This window comes from Oncorhynchus mykiss, chromosome 10 (assembly GCF_013265735.2).
Source record: "Oncorhynchus mykiss isolate Arlee chromosome 10, USDA_OmykA_1.1, whole genome shotgun sequence".
NCBI classification, from domain to species: Eukaryota; Metazoa; Chordata; class Actinopteri; order Salmoniformes; family Salmonidae; genus Oncorhynchus; species Oncorhynchus mykiss.
The window spans coordinates 5315138-5337637 of NC_048574.1; positions in this window are offsets into that span (position 1 = coordinate 5315138).

Here is a 22500-nt window from a genome sequence, read left to right on the forward strand (position 1 = left end):
TGATTTCTGCATAGTGCATCTTTAATGAGCAATCTTCAAAACCAGTCCAAATCAGGAAGTGCTGGGTTATTTTTAGCTAAACGTGAGAGTCAATTTGATTCCTTTTCATCTGTTGTGTTGTATATAGACATCACATGTTAAGATTGAACATTTACATATTTGTGGCTTCAATTGGGATGTCATGTTATGAAATGATGTACTAAATATATTTAACATTTTTGAAGAATGTGTATAATGCTAAACATTTTAAGGAGAAAACTAATTAGAGGTGCGTAAACTTGAGATGAACAGGAATTACATTTACTCTCACGGGTTGCCAATAAGAGCTATCTGAAAGCCACACCCCTTAATAAACCACACCTTATGAAAATAATTAAAAAAGACCAAGCTGGCAGGTCAACCAAGCATGAAAGTAAAAGACAGCCAATTGATGGTTAAATTAACCCATGTTAGGTTATTCATGCAACCCAATTGGCTGGGTCAACATAACTCAGTGTCACGCCCTTGTCTTAGTATTCTGTGTTTTCTTTATTATGTTGGTTAGGCCAAGGGTGTGACATGGGTGATTTATTTGTCTTGTTTTGTCTAGGGGTTTTGTAGTCTATGGGGTTGTGTTCAGTTGAGTGTTCTATGTAAGTCTATGGTTGCCTGGAGTGGTTCTCAATCAGAGGCAGGTGTTTATCGTTGTCTCTGATTGGGAGCCATATTCTTTAGGTATTTTGTTGGTGATTGTTCCTGTCTCTGTGTTTTGCACCAGTTAGGACTGTTTCGGGTTTTTCCACATTTTCGTATTTTGTATAGTGTTCACGGTTTCATCTTTCATTAAAGATGTTTATAAATAACCACGCTGCATTTTGGTCCTCCTCTCCTTCCCAGGAAGAAAACCGTTACACCCAGCATGTGTTCTGTTCAATATTTATATATTATATATATATATATATATATATAATATTTCGCTGGGTTACCAAATAATCCAAATTTGGTTGTTTTAAACCCATTAAGGCTTTCTTGCCCTTATTTCCGCCTATGTTTATAACTTTGTCTAATTTCACCTCTGGTATAACTTTGTTGTGGAAAATATTGTTGGGTCTTTTCAAGTAAATGTTTCCATGTGTAATGAGGATATCTGTCAGTTCCTAAGATCTAGTATATTTCTGGGTTCTGGAACTAAGAAGCATGAGCAAATAAAACCTTCTTTTTTTTTACACCGGAGGCTTTGTAAAATTGTAACACATAATGGAGTTACATCTTGTTTATAACAATCAATAAGATATCTGCCACTAAGAAATACACCATATATACAAAAGTATGTGGACACCCCGTGAAATTAGTGGATTTTGGCTAGTTCAGCCACAGCCGTTGCTGACAGGTGTATAAAATCGAGCACAAAGCCATGCGATCTCCATAGACAAACATTTGAAGTAGAATGGCCCCTCTGACTTTCAACGTGGCACCATCATAGGATTCCAACAAGTCAGTTCATCAAATGCCTGCCCTGTTAGAGCTGCACCCGGTCAACTTTAAGTGCCGTTATTGTGAAGTGGAAATGTCCAGGAGCAGCAGTGGTTCAGCCGTGAAAGTGGTAGGCCACACAAGCTCACGGAACGGGAACAGCTGAGTGCTAAAACGTGTAGTGTCTGTCCTCGATTTGCAACAGTCACTACCTAGTTCCAAACTGCCTCTGGAAGCAACGTCAGCACAATAACTGTTTTGTCAAGGACCTTCAAGAAATAGGTCTCCATGGCCGAGCAGCTGCACACAAGCCTAAGATCACCATACGCAATGCCGAGCATCGGCTGTAGTGGTGGGAAGCTCGCCGCCATTTTGGACTCTGGAGCCGTGGAAAAGCGTTCTCTGGAGTGATGAATCACGCTGTAAATATTTCATATCTTTGCATCTTATTAAGAATTCCCTGTGTAATTGTATTGTAGGTTTTGCCTGCCCCAAGAGGTCTGGAACAATTCTGGCACAGGGTTGTTGGAACAAGCCTGCTGTGGCTTTCTAAATCACTATGTTTATTAATTAAGCTACTCTGACTTTAATCATTTCTTTGGTCTAATACCAGCCATCCCATCTGAGCTTTCTGTTTGGGTGAAATCTTCATTTTATCTGATTGTAGTGAATTTGTCCGGTAGCTCATTCTGGCTGGTACTGAACAAGCAACCTTCTGTACCACTGACTTGCAGTCCCAATAGAATTGCACAGGCACACGCACAGGCACACGCACAGGCACACGCACAAGCACACGCACACGCACATGTACACGCACACGCACACGCACACGCACACAAAGTGAGAGCAGAGGCCAGGGACTCACAACAGAAACTCAGCTGTCAGTCTTCTCAATGGTGAAGTAAATAGCTAAAAAGCAATGTGGGAACACAGTTGAATCCCCCCATCCAACTCCCAACACACGTGTTTTCACCTGCAGCAGAGTGTGCCTCTCCTCCACAGCCAGAAGCACTGATAATCACCCTTACACACCAACCACAAGGTTACCACAGCCATGATTCAGGTTCTAGTTCATTTAGATACAGCCTTCAGTATAACCTCATAGCTGTTAACGCAGGGCAGACAGACAGACAGACAGACAGACTCAATTAAAACTTCATTGTCCTGATTCAATTCAAACTTCATTGTCCTGATTCAATTCAATCTTGATTTTCTCCGCAGGCACCTTGGTTTCTCACAGCTGTTAACACAGGGCAGACAGACAGGCAGACAGACAGACTCAATTAAAACTTCATTGTACTGATTCAATTCAAACTTCATTGTCCTGATTCAATTCAAACTTCATTTCCCCGATTCAATTCAAACTTCATTTTCCCGATTCAATTCAATCTTGATTTTCTCCGCAGGCACCATGGTTTCTGCTTAGCATCACACACTACAATTCACTGCCTGTAGCAAAACAATAGTTTCATATTTTGTTCTCGGTTCAACAAATGTTGTCTCATCTCTGCCTCAAGCTCTCACTGCTGAATTAGTTTACCCAAGTTTTTTTACAAACATCAAATTTCGAAGTTGCTCCAAACGTCAAATACCGAAGTTAAGGGTTTAGGCTGAATGGTAAAACTAAAGGTTAAAGATCATGAACAGTCAAGATCATGTTTTTCAATTTGGGTTGAAACCACATCAAATTATTGATAACCAATGTATGATAAATGACTGTTACTTCTACATTGATCAAGTTGGATCGTAACGTTACTGGTCGCCTCCCCCATGTTTCAAACGCTTGGATTCAGGAGGCGGGATTATTAATGAGGGGATAGGGTGACATCACCCTAGCTCTCATTTGAATACACCAATGGTAACATGATATTCTCTTACCTAATTTAAATAAGTACTGCCTTGTAACCAACCTAGGAGGAGGTGTGTTTTGTGTAGCTCGTTAGCAACTCTGCTGGTGCCAAAACGTGACTGTAGGGTGTCCGCAAATACAATGAAAAGTATACAACTATTTATCTATTGCAAACATACTTATATGTTTATTCTTTTCATTTGTGTCTGGTGGGAGCTAGTTTACTGGCTAGTTAGGTCTTCAGCCAGCACGGAACAAAAGGGGTGGGTCGTTCCAAACTCTGACGCAGTTGTCATGTCAACACATCTGTTAGTGCTGCTGCAAACCACATCACTAGAGACAAATGGGAGATGGACAACGTCGTTTGAGTTGCTTTGCATATCACAACAATTTGCTTGAGATTTATATTACTGCAGTACTGCAACAAAGTTTTTTGACATTGGTGTTTCACTGAGTCACATTACAATTGGATCGGTGTCCCTTCCACGGAGCTAAGGTGATTAGCATGAGGTTGAGCTAACGTAGGCTAAGGTGATTAGCATGAGGTTGAGCTAACGTAGGCTAAGGTGATTAGCATGAGGTTGAGCTAACGTAGGCTAAGGTGATTAGCATGAGGTTGAGCTAAGGTGATTAAGCATGAGGTTGAGCTAACTTAGGCTAAGGTGATTAGCATGAGGTTGAGCTAACGTAGGCTAAGGTGATTAGCATGAGGTTGAGCTAAGGTGATTAAGCATGAGGTTGAGCTAACTTAGGCTAAGGTGATTAGCATGAGGTTGTAAGCAAGCAGAACATTTCCTAGGACATAGACATATCTGATGTTGGCAGAAAGCTTAAATTCTTGTTAATCTAACTGCACTGTCCAATTTACAGTAGCTATTACAGTGAAATAATACCATGCTAATGTTTGAGGAGAGTGCACAATTTTGAATATGAAAAGTTATTAATAAACAAATTAGGCATATTTGGGCAGTGTTGATACAATTATTTTTACGGAAATACAATGGTTTATTGCATCAGTCAAAAACATACAATGATGCCACCTAGTGGCCAAAATAAAAATTACACCTGGGCTGGAATAATACATTTCAAAGATGATGGTACAAAACAATACAAAATAACGTTGTTGTTTTTTTCTTTGTATTATCTTTTACCAGATCTATTGTGTTATATTCTACTACATTCCTTTCACATTTCCACAAACGTCAGTGTTTCTTTTCAAATGGTTTAATAGCTTCCATACCCACCCAGCTTATCTTTTCAAACTTCCTAGTACTTAGCCACGAGATAAAAAATCGAATCAAATCAAACTTTATTTGTCACGTGCACCGAATACAACAGGTGTAGATCTTACCGTGAAATGCTTTACTTACAAGCCAATCAACAGCACAAGAAGAGTTAAGAAAATACTTAACAAATAGACTAAAGTTAAAAAATAATAATAAAAGTAACACAATAACATCACAACAACGAAGGGGACCCTATATACAGGGGGCACGGGTAACGAGTCAGTGTGCGGGGCTAGTTGAGGTAATCTGTACATGTAGGCAGGAGTGAAGTGACTATGCAAGGATAATGAACAGCGAGTAGCAGCACTGTACAAAAGAGGGTGTGAGTGTAAATAGTGGCGATTTTATTAATTGTTCTGCAGTTTTACGGCTCGGGGATATTAGCTGTTGAGTCCTAGACTTGGCGCTCTGGTACCGCTTGCCATGCGTAAGCGAAGAAAACAGTCTATGACTTGGGTGACTGAAGTCTCTGACAATTTTATGGGCATTCCTATTATATAGGCCTATTATATAGGTCCTGTGTGGCAAGAAGCTTGGCCCCAGTGATGTACTGGGCCGTACACACTACCCTCTGTATCGCCTTACGGTCAGATGCCGAGCAGTTACCATACCAGGCGGTGATGCAACCGGTCAGGATGCTCTTGATGGTACATCTGTAGAACCTTTTGAGGATCTCAGAGGATCTCAGTCTCCTGAGGGGGAATAGGTTTTGTCGTGCTCTCTTCATGACTGTCTTGGTATGCTTGGACCATGTTAGTTTGTTGGTGATGTGGACACCAAGGAACTTGAAGCTCGCTACCTGCTCCACTACAGCCCCGTCGATGAGAATGGGGGCCTGTTCGGCGAGCCTTTTCCTGTAGTCCACAATCATCTCCTTTGTCTTACTCGCATTGAGGGTGTGGTTGTTGTCCTGGCACCACATGGCCAGTTCTCTGACCTCCTCCCTATAGGCTGTCTCATCGTTGTCGGTGATCAGGCCTACCACTGTTGTTTCGTCAGCAAACGTAATGATGGTGTTGGTGTCGTGTTTGGCCACGCAGTTGTGGGTGAACAGGGAATACAGGAGGGGAAAAAGTACACACCCTTGAAGGGCCCCAGCGTTAAGGATCAGCATGGCAGACGTGTTGTTGCCTACCTTCACCACCTGGGATCGGCCTGTCAGGAAGTCTAGGATCCAGTTAGAGAGGGAGGTGTTTAGTCCCAGGGTCCTTAGCTTAGTGATGAGCTTTGAGGGAAGTATGGTGTTGAACGCTGAGCTGTAGTCAATGAACAGCAACTCACATAGGTGTTCCTTTTGTCCAGGTGGGAAAGCGAAGTGTGGAGTGCGATTAAGATTACATCATCTGTGGATCTGTTGGGTTGGTATGCAAATTGGAGTGGGTCTAGGGTGTCCGGGAGGATACTGTTGATGTGAGCCATGACCAGCCTTTCAATGCACTGCATGGCTACCGTCGTGAGTGGTATAGGGTGGTAATCATTTAGGCAGGTTACCTTAATTTCCTTGGGCACAAGGACTATGGTGGTCTGCTTGAAACATGTAGTTATTACAGACTCAGTTAGAGGTTGAAAATGTCAGTAAAGACACTTGCCAGTTGTTCCGCGCATACTTTGAATTACATGTCCAGGTAATTCGTCTGGCCCAGCGGCTTTGTGAATGTTGACCTGTTTAAAAGTTTTGTTTACATCGGCTACCAAGAGCATTATCACACAGTCATCCAGGACAGCTGGTGCTCTCGTGCATGCTTCAGTGTTGCTTGCCTCGAAGCGAGCGTATAAAGGCATTAGCTTTTGCTGTGCTATTCTTCCTGGGGTGCACAAAAACCACAAAACATCTCAAGTAACAAAACACTGAAACACTGATAGACAACGACAAATGTAGAATACAACGATATACAAACAACACAATTACAAAATAATGTGTGTGTGTTATAGTGTGTCTCTGTATGTGTGTTTGTGTCATTTCACAGTCCCTATTGTGCCATGAGATGTTGTTTCATAAAAAAAAGGTTGTTGCTGTTTACTTGAGGAATTAAAGATGGAAGTGATCATGTATAATGCTCTGTTTAAATATACCAAGGAAGTTTATTATGGCTACTCAATGGCTAAATACTTTATGTAACGGTTTAGGTCTAAGAGAATGTTTTGAACCGAATACAATGGTTTTAGTTGTATTTAAGACTTGTTTGTTAGAGACAAAAGAGACGAATGAAGAAAGAAAAGGAAGGTATAGCATAATTAATTTCCCACGATTTCAAATTTACTTTTTTGAATGTACAGTGCATTCAGACCCTTTGACTTTTTCCACATTTATGTTACAGAATGGACTTATTCTAAAATGAATTAAATCATTTTTTCCCCCTCATCAATCTGCACACAATACCCCATAATGACAAAGCAAAAACAGGTTTTTAGACATTTTTTGTAAATTTACTAAAATAAAACACGGAAATATCTCATTTACATAAGTATTCGGACTCTTTACTCAGTGCTTTGTTGAAGCATCTTTGGCAGCGATTACAGCCTCAAGTCTTCTTGGGTATGACGCTACAAGCTTGGCACACTTGTATTTGTGGAGATTCTCCCATTCTTCTCTGCAAATCCTCTCAAGCTCTGACAGGTTGGATGGGGAGCGTCGCTGCACAGCTATTTTCAAGTCTCTCCAGAGATGTTCGATTGGGTTCAAGGCCCGGCTCTGGCTGGGCCCCTCAAGGATATTCAGAGACTTGTCGGGAAGCCAGAGACTTGTCGTTGTGCTGTTGGAAGGTGAATCTTCACCCCAGTCTGAGGTCCTGAGTGCTCTGGAGCAGGTTTTCATCAAGGATCTCTCTGTACTTTGCATCGTTCATATTTCCCTCAATCCTGACTAGTCTCCCAGTACCTGCCACGGAAAACCTCCCCACAGCATGATGCTGCCACCACCATGATTCACCGTAGGGATGGTGCCAGGTATCCTCCAGTTGTGACGCTTGGCATTCAGGCCAAATACTTCAATCTCGGCTTCTCATGGTCTGAGAGTCCTTTAGGCAAACTCCAAGGGGGCTGTCCTGTGCCTTTTACGGAGGAGTGGCTTCCATCTGACCACTCTACCATAAAGGCCTGATTGGTGGAGCACTGCAGAGATGGTTGTCCTTCTGGATGGTTCTCCCATTTCCACAGAGGAATTCTGGAGCTCTGTCAAAGTGACCATCTTTGACAGAGCTCCCTGGTCACCTCCCTGAACGGTTGCTCAGTTAGGCCGGGCGGCCAGCTCCAGGAAGAGTCTTGGTGTTTCCAAGCTTCTTTCATTTAAGAATGATGGAGGCCACTGTGTTCTTGGGAACCTTCAATGATTCAGAAATGTTTCGGTAACCTTCCCTAGACCTGTGCCTTTGTACAATCCTGTCTTTGAGCTCTACAGACAATGTTTTATTTATCCGTTATTTTACCAGGTAAGTTGACTGAAAACACATTTTCATTTGCAGCAACAACCTGGGGAATAGTTACAGGGGAGAGGAGGGTGATGAATGAGCCAATTGTAAACTGGGGATTATTAGGTGCCCGTGATGGTTTGAGGGCCAGATTGGGAATTTAGCCAGGACACCGGGGTTAACACCCCTACTCTTGTGCCATGGGATCTTTAATGACCTCAGAGAGTCAGGACACTCATTTAACATCCCATTCGAAAGACGGCACGCTACACAGGGCAGTGTCCCCAATCACTGCCCTGGGGCATTGGGATATTGTTTTAGACCAGAGGAAAGAGTGCCTCCTACTGGCCCTCCAACACCACTTCCAGTAGCATCTGGTCTCCCATCCAGGAACTGACCAGGACCAACCCTGCTTAGCTCCAGAAGCAAGCCAGCAGTGGTATGCAGGGTGGTATGCTGCTGGCAATTCATTCGGCCTCTAAATTAATTAGAGATTTCTCTTAGTTTAATTAATTGATTTAATATATTTGGAGAGGCAATAATTTCTGGTTAGCATCACATCGCAAATCTAGTGAAATAAGGCTTGTGTGCGTGTGTTAATGGCTTTAAAGAGAGTCCAAATGAAAGAGAAATATTTTACGAGTCCTCTCACTGATACACTGATTTACATAGAAAGTGAGGCCGGCCAAATCAACTAACAGGAGATCAAACCTCACCCTGGATTATACATGGGTTTACACACGCACGGACACACAGAAACAGTCACACACACACACACACACACACACACACACACACACACACACACACACACACACACACACACACACACACACACAGAAACAGTCACACACACACACACACACACACAGAAACAGTCACACACACACACACACACACACACACACACACACACACACACACACACACACACACACACACACACACACACACAAAATTAAAAGGCAGCAGTAAAATAATAATAGTGAAGCTATACCCCCTGTACCCCCTGTATATACCCCCTGTATCTACCCCCTGTACCCCCTGTATCTAACCCCTGTACCCCCTGTATCTACCCCCTGTACCCCCTGTATCTACCCGCTGTATCTACCCCCTGTACCCCCTGACCCCCCTGTATCTACCCCCTGTATCTTCCCCCTGTACCCCTGTACCCCCTGTATCTACCCCCTGTATCTACCCCCTGTACCCCCTGTATCTACCCCTGTATGTACCCCCTGTATCTACCCCCTGTATCTACCCCCTGTATATAGCCCCTGTATGTACCCCCTGTATCCCCTGTATGTACCCCTGTATCTACCCCCTGTACCCCCTGTAGTACCCCCTGTATCTACCCCCTGTATGTACCCCCTGTATATACCCCCTGTATCTACCCCTGTATGTACCCCCTGTATCTACCCCCTGGATATACCCCCTATATGTACCCCCTGTATATACCCCTGTATATACCCCCTGTATATATACCCCTGTGTATACCCCTGTATATATACCCCTGTATATACCCCTGTATATACCCCCTGTATATATACCCCTGTGTATACCCCTGTATATATACCCCTGTATATACCCTGTATATACCCCCTGTATATATACCCCTGTGTATACCCCTGTATATATACCCCTGTATATACCCCCTGTATATACCCCTGTATATACTCCTGTATATACCCCTGTATATAGCCCTGTATATAGCCCCTGTATATACCCCTGTATATACCCCCTGTATATAAACCTGTATATAGCCCTGTATATAGCCCCTGTATATAGCCCCTGTATATAGCCCTGTATATACCCCCTGTATATAAACCTGTATATAGCCCTGTATATAGCCCCTGTATATAGCCCCTGTATATACCCCCTGTATATTGCCCTGTATATAGCCCCTGTATATAGCCCCTGTATATACCCCCTGTATATAGCCCTGTATATAGCCCTGTATATAGCCCCTGTATATAGCCCCTGTATATACCCCCTGTATATAGCCCCTGTATATAGCCCTGTATACAGCCCTGTATATAGCCCTGTATATAGCCCCTGTATATAGCCCTGTATATAGCCCCTGTATATACCCTCTGTATATAGCCCTGTATATAGCCCTGTATATAGCCCTGTATATAGCCCCTGTATATACCCCTGTATATACCCCCTGTATATAGCCCCTGTATATACGCCCTGTATATAGCCCTGTATATAGCCCTGTATATAGCCCCTGTTTATAGCCCTGTATATAGCCCTGTATATAGCCCCTGTATTTAGCCCCTGTATATACCCCCTGTATATAGCCCCTGTATATAGCCCTGTATATAGCCCTGTATATAGCCCCTGTATATAGCCCCTGTATATACCTCCTGTATATACCCCCTGTATATAGCCCTGTATATAGCCCTGTATATAGCGCTGTATATAGCCCCTGTATATAGCCCTGTATATAGCCCCTGTATATACCCCCTGTATATAGCCCTGTATATAGCCCTGTATATAGCCCTGTATATAGCCCTGTATATAGCCCCTGTATATAGCCCTGTATATAGCCCTGTATATAGCCCCTGTATATAGCCCTGTATATAGCCCCTGTATATACCCCCTGTATATAGCCCTGTATATGGCCCCTGTATATAGCCCTGTATATAGCCCTGTATATAGCCCCTGTATATAGCCCTGTATATAGCCCCTGTATATACCCCTTGTATATAGCCCTATATATAGCCCTGTATATAGCCCTGTATATAGCCCCTGTATATAGCCCTGTATATAGCCCTGTATATAGCCCCTGTATATAGCCCCTGTATATAGCCCTGTATATAGCCCTGTATATAGCCCCTGTATATACCCCCTGTATATAGCCCTGTATATGGCCCCTGTATATAGCACTGTATATAGCCCTGTATATAGCCCCTGTATATAGCCCTGTATATAGCCCCTGTATATAGCCCCTGTATATACCCCCTGTATATAGCCCCTGTATATAGCCCCTGTATATAGCCCCTGTATATACCCCCTGTATATAGCCCTGTATATAGCCCTGTATATAGCCCTGTATATAGCCCTGTATATAGCCCCTGTATATAGCCCTGTATATAGCCCCTGTATATAGCCCCTGTATATAGCCCCTGTATATAGCCCTGTATATAGCCCCTGTATATAGCCCTGTATATAGCCCCTGTATATAGCCCCTGTATATAGCCCCTGTATATAGCCCTGTATATAGCCCCTGTATATAGCCCTGTATATAGCCCTGTATATAGCCCTGTATATAGCCCTGTATATAGCCCTGTATATAGCACTGTATATAGCCCTGTATATACCCCCTGTATATAGCCCCTGTATATAGCCCTGTATATAGCCCTGTATATAGCCCTGTATATAGCCCCTGTATATAGCCCTGTATATAGCCCCTGTATATAGCCCTGTATATACCCCCTGTATATAGCCCTGTATATAGCCCCTGTATATAGCCCTGTATATACCCCCTGTATATAGCCCTGTATATAGCCCCTGTATATACCCCCTGTATATAGCCCCTGTATATGGCCCTGTATATACCCCCTGTATATAGCCCTGTATATAGCCCCTGTATATAGCCCTGTATATACCCCCTGTATATAGCCCCTGTATATAGCCCCTGAATATAGCCCCTGTATATAACCCTGTATATACCCCCTGTATATAGCCCTGTATATGGCCCTGTATATACCCCCTGTATATAGCCCTGTATATAGCCCCTGTATATAGCCCTGTATATACCCCCTGTATATACCCCCTGTATATAGCCCTGTATATAGCCCTGTATATAGCCCTGTATATAGCCCCTGTATATAGCCCTGTATATAGCCCCTGTATATAGCCCTGTATATGGCCCTGTATATAGCCCTGTATATGGCCCTGTATATACCCCCTGTATATAGCCCTGTATATAGCCCCTGTATATAGCCCTGTATATACCCCCTGTATATACCCCCTGTATATACCCCTGTATATAGCCCTGTATATAGCCCTGTATATGGCCCTGTGTATACCCCCTGTATATAGCCCTGTATATAGCCCCTGTATATAGCCCTGTATATACCCCCTGTATATAGCCCTGTATATGGCCCTGTATATAGCCCTGTATATAGCCCTGTATATAGCCCTTGTATATAGCCCCTGTATATACCCCCTGTATATAGCCCTGTATATAGCCCCTGTATATACCCCCTGTATATAGCCCCTGTATATGGCCCTGTATATACCCCCTGTATATAGCCCTGTATATACCCCTGTATATAGCCCCTGTATATAGCCCCTGTATATACCCCCTGTATATAGCCCTGTATATACCCCCTGTATATACCCCTGTATATAGCCCCTGTATATACCCCCTGTATATACCCCCTGTATATACCCCCTGTATATAGCCCTGTATATAGCCCTGTATATACCCCCTGTATATACCCCTGTATATACCCCCTGTATATAGCCCTGTATATAGCCCTGTATATAGCCCTGTATATACCCCCTGTATATACCCCCTGTATATACCCCCTGTATATAGCCCTGTATATAGCCCTGTATATACCCCCTGTATATACCCCCTGTATATACCCCCTGTATATAGCCCTGTATATAGCCCTGTATATAGCCCTGTATATAGCCCTGTATATACCCCCTGTATATACCCCTGTATATACCCCCTGTATATAGCCCTGTATATAGCCCTGTATATAGCCCTGTATATACCCCCTGTATATACCCCCTGTATATACCCCCTGTATATACCCCCTGTATATAGCCCTGTATATAGCCCTGTATATACCCCCTGTATATACCCCCTGTATATAGCCCTGTATATAGCCCTGTATATAGCCCTGTATATACCCCCTGTATATACCCCTGTATATACCCCCTGTATATAGCCCTGTATATAGCCCTGTATATAGCCCTGTATATACCCCCTGTATATACCCCCTGTATATACCCCCTGTATATACCCCCTGTATATAGCCCTGTATATAGCCCTGTATATAGCCCTGTATATAGCCCTGTATATAGCCCTGTATATAGCCCTGTATATAGCCCTGTATATAGCCTCACTATTGTTATTTTACTGCTGCTCTTTAATTATTTTTTTAAAGGTATTTTTCTTAAAACTGCATTGTTAGTTAAAGGGCTTGTAAGTAAGAGAGAGTGATCTCAGAGCATTTCACTGTAATGTCTACCTACACCTGTAATGTCTACCTGTAATGTCTAGCATTTCACTGTAATGTCTACCTACACCTGTAATGTCTACCTGTAATGTCTACCATTTCACTGTAATGTCTACCTACACCTGTAATGTCTACCTGTAATGTCTACCATTTCACTGTAATGTCTACCTACACCTGTAATGTCTACCTGTAATGTCTAGCATTTCACTGTAATGTATACCTACACCTGTAATGTCTACCTGTAATGTCTAGCATTTCACTGTAATGTCTACCTACACCTGTAATGTCTACCTGTAATGTCTACCATTTCACTGTAATGTCTACCTACACATGTAATGTCTACCTGTAATGTCTAGCATTTCACTGTAATGTCTACCTACACCTGTAATGTCTACCTGTAATGTCTACCATTTCACTGTAATGTCTACCTACACCTGTAATGTCTACCATTTCACTGTAATGTCTACCTACACCTGTAATGTCTACCTGTAATGTCTAGCATTTCACTGTAATGTCTACCTACACCTGTAATGTCTACCTGTAATGTCTACCATTTCACTGTAATGTCTACCTACACCTGTAATGTCTACCTGTAATGTCTACCATTTCACTGTAATGTCTACCTACACCTGTAATGTCTACCTGTAATGTCTACCATTTCACTGTAATGTCTACCTACACCTGTAATGTCTACCTGTAATGTCTAGCATTTCACTGTAATGTCTACCTACACCTGTAATGTCTACCTGTAATGTCTAGCATTTCACTGTAATGTCTACCTACACCTGTAATGTCTACCTGTAATGTCTACCATTTCACTGTAATGTCTACCTACACCTGTAATGTCTACCTGTAATGTCTAGCATTTCACTGTAATGTCTACCTACACCTGTAATGTCTACCTGTAATGTCTACCATTTCACTGTAATGTCTACCTACACCTGTAATGTCTACCTGTAATGTCTACCATTTCACTGTAATGTCTACCTGTAATGTCTACCTGTAATGTCTACCATTTCACTGTAATGTCTACCTACACCTGTAATGTCTACCTGTAATGTCTACCATTTCACTGTAATGTCTACCTACACCTGTAATGTCTACCTGTAATGTCTACCATTTCACTGTAATGTCTACCTACACCTGTAATGTCTACCTGTAATGTCTAGCATTTCACTGTAATGTCTACCTACACCTGTAATGTCTACCTGTAATGTCTAGCATTTCACTGTAATGTCTACCTACACCTGTAATGTCTACCTGTAATGTCTACCATTTCACTGTAATGTCTACCTACACCTGTAATGTCTACCTGTAATGTCTACCATTTCACTGTAATGTCTACCTACACCTGTAATGTCTACCTGTAATGTCTAGCATTTCACTGTAATGTCTACCTACACCTGTAATGTCTACCTGTAATGTCTACCATTTCACTGTAATGTCTACCTACACCTGTAATGTCTACCTGTAATGTCTACCATTTCACTGTAATGTCTACCTACACCTGTAATGTCTACCTGTAATGTCTACCATTTCACTGTAATGTCTACCTACACCTGTCGTATGTGACTAATAGAATTTGATTTGAGATGAGAGATGAAAAGATGTTGGAACAAAATCCTCACAAATGTATCAATCTGTAAACACAAACACGGGTTTACACGAATGATTATTCACGTGACACTGGATGAGAGAGAGAGTGACAGAGAGAGAGAGAGAGAGAACAAGGAGACAGACAGACAGACAGACAGACAGACAGACAGACAGACAGACAGACAGACAGACAGACAGACAGACAGACAGACAGAGAAAAAGTGTGAGAGAGAGTGATCTCAGAGCCAAAGTGGAAAGAGAGTTGACACATTAATCAACATTCAGTATGCGTGGTAGTTTAGTGTAGAGTTGAGATTAGCAAAACAAACAACAGTCATTAATCGCATAGTAAAAATCACAAGTTCTCAGCCTCAGTGACGAGCTCCACATTCATCATCTCTGTTAGCTGTCCTCTGTCCTCCTGTCTGGTCAGCGCTTTACTGTTCAACTTTAGGTACCCTTCTCTTTCTCACCCTCCCCTTCTCTTTCTCTCCCCCCTTCTCTTTCTCACCCCCCTTCTCTTTCTCACCCCCCTTCTCTTTCTCAGCCACCTTCTCTTTCTCACCCCCCTTCTCTTTCTCACCCCCCTTCTCTTTCTCACCCCCCTTCTCTTTCTCTCCCCCACTTCTCTTTCTCTCCCCCGCTTCTCTTTCTCACCCCCCCTTCTCTTTCTCTCCCCCGCTTCTCTTTCTCTCCCCCCTTCTCTTTCTCACCCCCCTTCTCTTTCTCACCCCCCTCTTCTCTTTCTCACCCTCCCCTTCTCTTTCTCACCCCCCTTCTCTTTCTCACCCCCCCTTCTCTTTCTCTCCCCCGCTTCTCTTTCTCTCCCCCCTTCTCTTTCTCTCCCCCCTTCTCTTTCTCACCCCCTTCTCTTTCTCACCCCCCCTTCTCTTTCTCTCCCCCGCTTCTCTTTCTCACCCCCCTTCTCTTTCTCACCCCCCTTCTCTTTCTCTCCCCCCTTCTCTTTCTCACCCCCCTCCTTCTCTTTCTCACCCCCCTTCTCTTTCTCACCCCCCTCCTTCTCTTTCTCTCCCCCCCTTCTCTTTCTTACCCCCTTCTCTTTCTCACCCCCCTTCTCTTTCTCACCCCCCTTCTCTTTCTCACCCCCCTTCTCTTTCTCACCCCCCTCTTTTCTTTCTCCCCTCCTTCTCTTTCTCTCCCCTCCTTCTCTTTCTCTCCCCCCCTTCTCTTTCTCTCCCCCCCTTCTCTTTCTCACCCCCCTTCTCTTTCTCCCCCCCTTCTCTTTCTCTCCCCCCTTCTCTTTCTCTCCCCCCTTCTCTTTCTCTCCCCCCCTTCTCTTTCTCTCCCCCCCCTCTCTTTCTCTCCCCCCCTTCTCTTTCTCCCCCCCTTCTCTTTCTCCCCCCCTCTTCTCTTTCTCTCCCCCCCTTCTCTTTCTCACCCCCTTCTCTTTCTTCCCCCCCTCTTCTCTTTCTTCTGTCTCATTTTTAGGAAAACGAATCAAACCACCCCACAGCCTCACCACTGCACCATCCTGACACGTCAGCTAAAGGAAATCCATACTTGGGTATTTGTTTCATTCGTCCATTATTGACATAGTCCCCATGTTGTTTTGCTTGTCAGCAATCAAGTTTTCAAGATAGGTAGGATATATGATATATCATATTCATGTCTCTGTGTCCAATATGAAGGAAGTTAAGAGGTCGTTTTGTGAGTTCTTTGCATTGTGGTTAAATGACAAGGGGATTTTAAAATGTGTGTTACCTCATTTCTATACCCCGGGGAAACAATGGAAGCCCACAACACAGATCCTTAAGATGAAATCAACATTTTGTTTGATTTTATTTAGTAGAATCTTCATTAGGTGCCAATAATTTTGATACTTATTTTATTTTTTTAAAGATATGACCTTTTAGAGATACTTTTTATTTCTCTATTTGGTGAGGTCAGGGTGTGATGTGGGGTGGGCATTCTATGTTTTGTATTTCTTTGTGTGTTTGGCTTAGTATGGTTCCCAATCAGAGGCAGCTGTCTATCGTTGTCTCTGATCGGGAATCATACTTGGGTAGCCTGTTTTCCCACCAATGTTGTGGGATCTTGTTTTTTGTTATCTCTGTGAAGCCGGCAGAACGTGATGTCCCGTATTAAAGATCATGAACACTTACCACGCCGCACCTTGGTCTACTTCTTCAGACGAACGTTACAATATACAGTATATATACAGTGGGGAGAACAAGTATTTGATACACTGCCGATTTTGCAGGTTTTCCTAATTACAAAGCATGTAGAGGTCTGTAATTTTTATCATAGGTACACTTCAACTGTGAGAGACGGAATCTAAAACAAAAATCCAGACCTCTACATGCTTTGTAAGTAGGAAAACCTGCAAAATCAGCAGTGTATCAAATACTTGTTCTCCCCACTGTATATATATATATATATATAACGTTGTTGCACTAGTATGAAATAATATAAGTACCCCTTGTTTAAACATACAATATAAATGTGTTTTTTTAATGATCTAAACAGTATTTTTTAACTCGTCTTTATTATGGGTGCCATATGAATGATGGACTTGAAGCCAAATATGGAATAGACTATAACTTGTTATTAATAGTTCTATGTGGATTATAAAGTCCTCTCCCACTTCCGCTGTACTCTCAATCTCATCCTATTGCTCTTGAATTTCAAGCATAGCTCAATGCGAGTCCCAGGAATAAGAATTGACCTATAGTTTGGTCACTTAATATTCGATTAATATTAAGGAATTGTCTTGGACGTTTTAATTTTTGCGAGAGCGTGTAGCTCTGGTGTGATGTGATCACAGGCTGGTGGTGATAAAATTATACAGCAATTATTAATATTATTATTAGTAATTACTCATTATAATCATGGCCTACAGGACAGACAGAGAGAAGCGTGTTCATACAGTCAAATAAACAAACCTATCAGTGGCAGAACAAACGTACCAGGGAACAAGTCCTATTGGTGGAACAAAAAGGCTTCAATAGGGCAGGCACATACTGTACACACACACACACACACAAACACACACACACACACACACACACACACACACACACACACACACACACACACACACACACACACACACACACACACACACAGCTTTCAGCCAAATGGGTGCCAAAAACCAGATTGGATCTGCTATCTTGCCATCTGCTATTTGCCATCTGATATCTTGCCATCTGCTATCTAGCCACCTGCTATCTTGCCATTTGCTATCTTGCCATCTGCTATCTCGCCATCTGCTATCTAGCCATCTTGCCATCTGCTATCTTGTCATCTGCTATCTTGCTATCTTGCCATCTGCTATCTTGCCACCTGCTATCTTGCCATCTGCTATCTTGCCATCTGCTATCTTGCCATTTGCTATCTTGCCATCTGCTATCTTGACATCTGCTATCTAGCCATCTGCTATCTTGCCATCTGCTATCTTGCCATCTGCTATCTTGCTATCTTGCCATCTGCTATCTTGCCACCTGCTATCTTGCCATCTGCTATCTTGCCATCTGCTATCTAGCCATCTGCTATCTTGCCATCTGCTATCTTGCCATCTGCTATCTTGCCATCTGCTATCCTGCCATCTGCTATCTTGCCATCTGCTATCTTGCCATCTGCTATCTTGCCATCTGCTATCTTGCCATCTGCTATCTTGGCATCTGCTATCTTGCTATCTTGCCATCTGTAATCTAGCCATCTGCTATCTTGCCATCTGCTATCTTGCCATCTGCTATCTAGCCATCTGCTATCTTGCCATCTGCTATCTTGCCATCTGCTATCTTGCCATCTGCTATCCTGCCATCTGCTATCTTGCCATCTGCTATCTTGCCATCTGCTATCCTGCCATCTGCTATCTTGCCATCTGCTATCCTGCCATCTGCTATCTCGCCATCTGCTATCTCGCCATCTGTCATCTTTCATCCCTGTTATTTTGACTTTGATGCAACCATCCAATAGAAAACAAGGAAATATATTGGATGGGCCCTAGTCGAAAGCAGCGCAGGACACTTTATTCTCACGATGGGCCCTAGTGGAAAGCAACGCAGGACACCTTTATTCTCACTATGGGCCCTAGTTGAAAGCAACGCAGGACACATTTATTCTCACTATGGGCCCTAGTGGAAAGCAGCGCAGGACACCTTTATTCTCACCATGGGCCCTAGTGGAAAGCAGCGCAGGACACTTTATCACTATACCACTATACCACTATACCACTATATCACTATACCACTATACTACTATACCACTATACCACTATACCACTATACCACTATACTACTATACCACTATACCACTATACTACTATACCACTATACTACTATATCACTATACCACTATACCACTACACACATATACCACTATATCACTATACCACTATACTACTATACCACTATACCACTGTACCACTATACCACTATACCACTATATCACTATACCACTATACTAATTTACCACTATACCACTACACACATATACCACTATATCACTATATCACTATACCACTATACCACTATACCACTATATAACTATACCACTATACTACTATACCACTATACCACTACACACATATACCACTATATCACTATATCACTATACCACTATACTACTATACTACTACACACCTATACCACAATACTACTATACCACTATACCACTATACCACTATACTACTATACTACTATATCACTATACCACTATACCACTATACCACTATACCACTATACCACTATACCACTATACTACTATACCACTATACCACTATACCACTATACCACTATACTACTATACCACTATACCACTATACCACTATACTACTATACCACTATACTACTATATCACTATACCACTATACCACTATACCACTATACCACTATACTACTATACCACTATACTACTATATCACTATACCACTATACCACTATACCACTTTACCACTATACCACTATACTACTATACCACTATACCGCTATACCACTATATCACTATGCCACTATACCACTATACCACTATACTACTATATCACTATACCACTATACCACTATACCACTTTACCACTATACCACTATACTACTATACCACTATACCGCTATACCACTATATCACTATGCCACTATACTACTATATCACTATACCACTATACCACTATACCACTGTACCACTATACCACTATATCACTATACCACTATACCACTATACTACTATACTACTATACCACTATACCGCTATACCACTATATCACTATACCACTATACTACTATACCACTGTACCACTATACCACTATATCACTATACTACTATACTACTATACCACTATACCACTATACTACTATACCACTGTACCACTATACCACTACACCATTATACTACTATACCACTATACTACTACACACCTATACCACTATACCACTATTTCACTATATCACTGTACCACTATTCTACTATATCACTATATCACTGTACCATTATATCACTATATCACTATACCACTATACCACTATACCACTATATCCCTATACCACTATACCACTATACCACTATACCACTATACTACTATACCCATATACCACTATACCACTATACCCCTGTACTACTATACCACTATACCACTATACCACTACACCATTATACTACTATACCACTATACTACTATACCACTATACCACTATACCACTACACCATTATACTACTATACCACTATACCCCTAAACTACTATATCACTATACTACTATACCACTATACCACTATACCCCTAAACTACTATATCACTATACTACTATACCACTATACCACTATACTACTATACCACTATATCACTATACCACTATACTACTATACCACTATACCACTATACCACTATACCATTATACTACTATACCACTATACCCCTAAACTACTATATCACTATACTACTATACCACTATACCACTATACTACTATACCACTATACTACTATACCACTATACCACTATACCACTACACCATTATACTACTATACCACTATACCCCTAAACTACTATATCACTATACTACTATACCACTATACCACTATACTACTATACCACTATACCACTATACCACTATACTACTATACCACTATACCACTGTACTACTATATCACTATATCACTATACCACTATACCACTATAACACTATACTACTATACCACTATACCACTATACCACTATACCACTATATCACTATACCACTATACCACTATACCACTATACCACTATACCACTATACCACTATACCACTATATCACTATACCACTATACCACTATACCACTATATCACTATACCACTATACCACTATACCACTATAACACTATACTACTATACCACTATACCACTATACCACTATACCACTATAACACTATACCACTATATCACACACATTTGATTTGACCTGAACTATAGTAGAAATCATTACACTTTGGGATACATAATGTGAAAAGTCAACAAAAAAAAATTCCCATACCAAGTAACTCTACTCTCATTATAACCTATCTGATCCTACTTTGTCTGTTCTGGCACAGATCTACTATTCACAGGGATCCTCTCAGAATCCCTCACCCTTCATCCACCCTCCTCTACTCTCTTCACTGCCTCAGCGTACGACATCTTCTGCAATACTCTGACCCTGGCCCCCTCAACCTGCCTCTGTTGCAACGAACACCTCCGATCCCCAGCTCCCATTGGGCTCCCCGACAGTTTGATACACACGTAAACTTTTTCCACCAAAACGAGACATTCCTCTGTCCCACGTCCTCCAGCACGCTTCTCTCACACCTTGGAATCGCCCTCCTCCTCCTACGCACTGCTCCGACGTGCCCATGAACGTTTTCTCTCAAACAGTCTTCTTCTTCTTCTTTGGTGGAGTTTAAGTGCCCTTCAATATGTTGCAGTACAGCCCTTAACTGAACTACAGTATAAATCCATGACACATTGTGATACTAAAAAATAATATATATATATATATATATACACACACTTATATATGTGATATACGATGCATTCTGAAAGTATTCAGTCCACTTGACTCTTTCCGCATTTAATACGTTACAGTATCATTCAAAAACGTATTTAAAAAAAAATCCTCATCTATCTAGACACAATACCCCATAATGACATCACAATACCCCATAATGACATCAGAATACGCCATAATGACATCACAATACCCCATAATGACATCACAATATCCCATAATGACATCACAATACCACATAATGACAATGCAAAAACAGTTTAAAAAATAAATAAAATGTGATGTCACTATGGGGTATTGTGATGTCATTATTTGGTATTGTGATGTCATTATGGCGTATTGTGATGTCATTATGGGGTATTGTGATGTCATTATGGGGTATTGTGATGTCATTATGGGGTATTGTGATGTCATTATGGGGTATTGTGGTGTCATTATGGCGTATTGTGATGTCATTATGGGGTATTGTGATGTCATTATGGGGTATTGTGATGTCATTATGGGGTATTGTGGTGTCATTATGGGGTATTGTGATGTCATTATGGGGTATTGTGGTGACATTATGGCGTATTGTGATGTCATTATGGGGTATTGTGATGTCATTATGGGGTAGTGTGATGTTATTATGGGGTATTGTGGTGTCATTATGGGGTATTGTGGTGTCATTATGGGGTATTATGATGTCATTATGGGGTATTGTGGTGTCATTATGGGGTATTATGATGTCATTATGGGGTA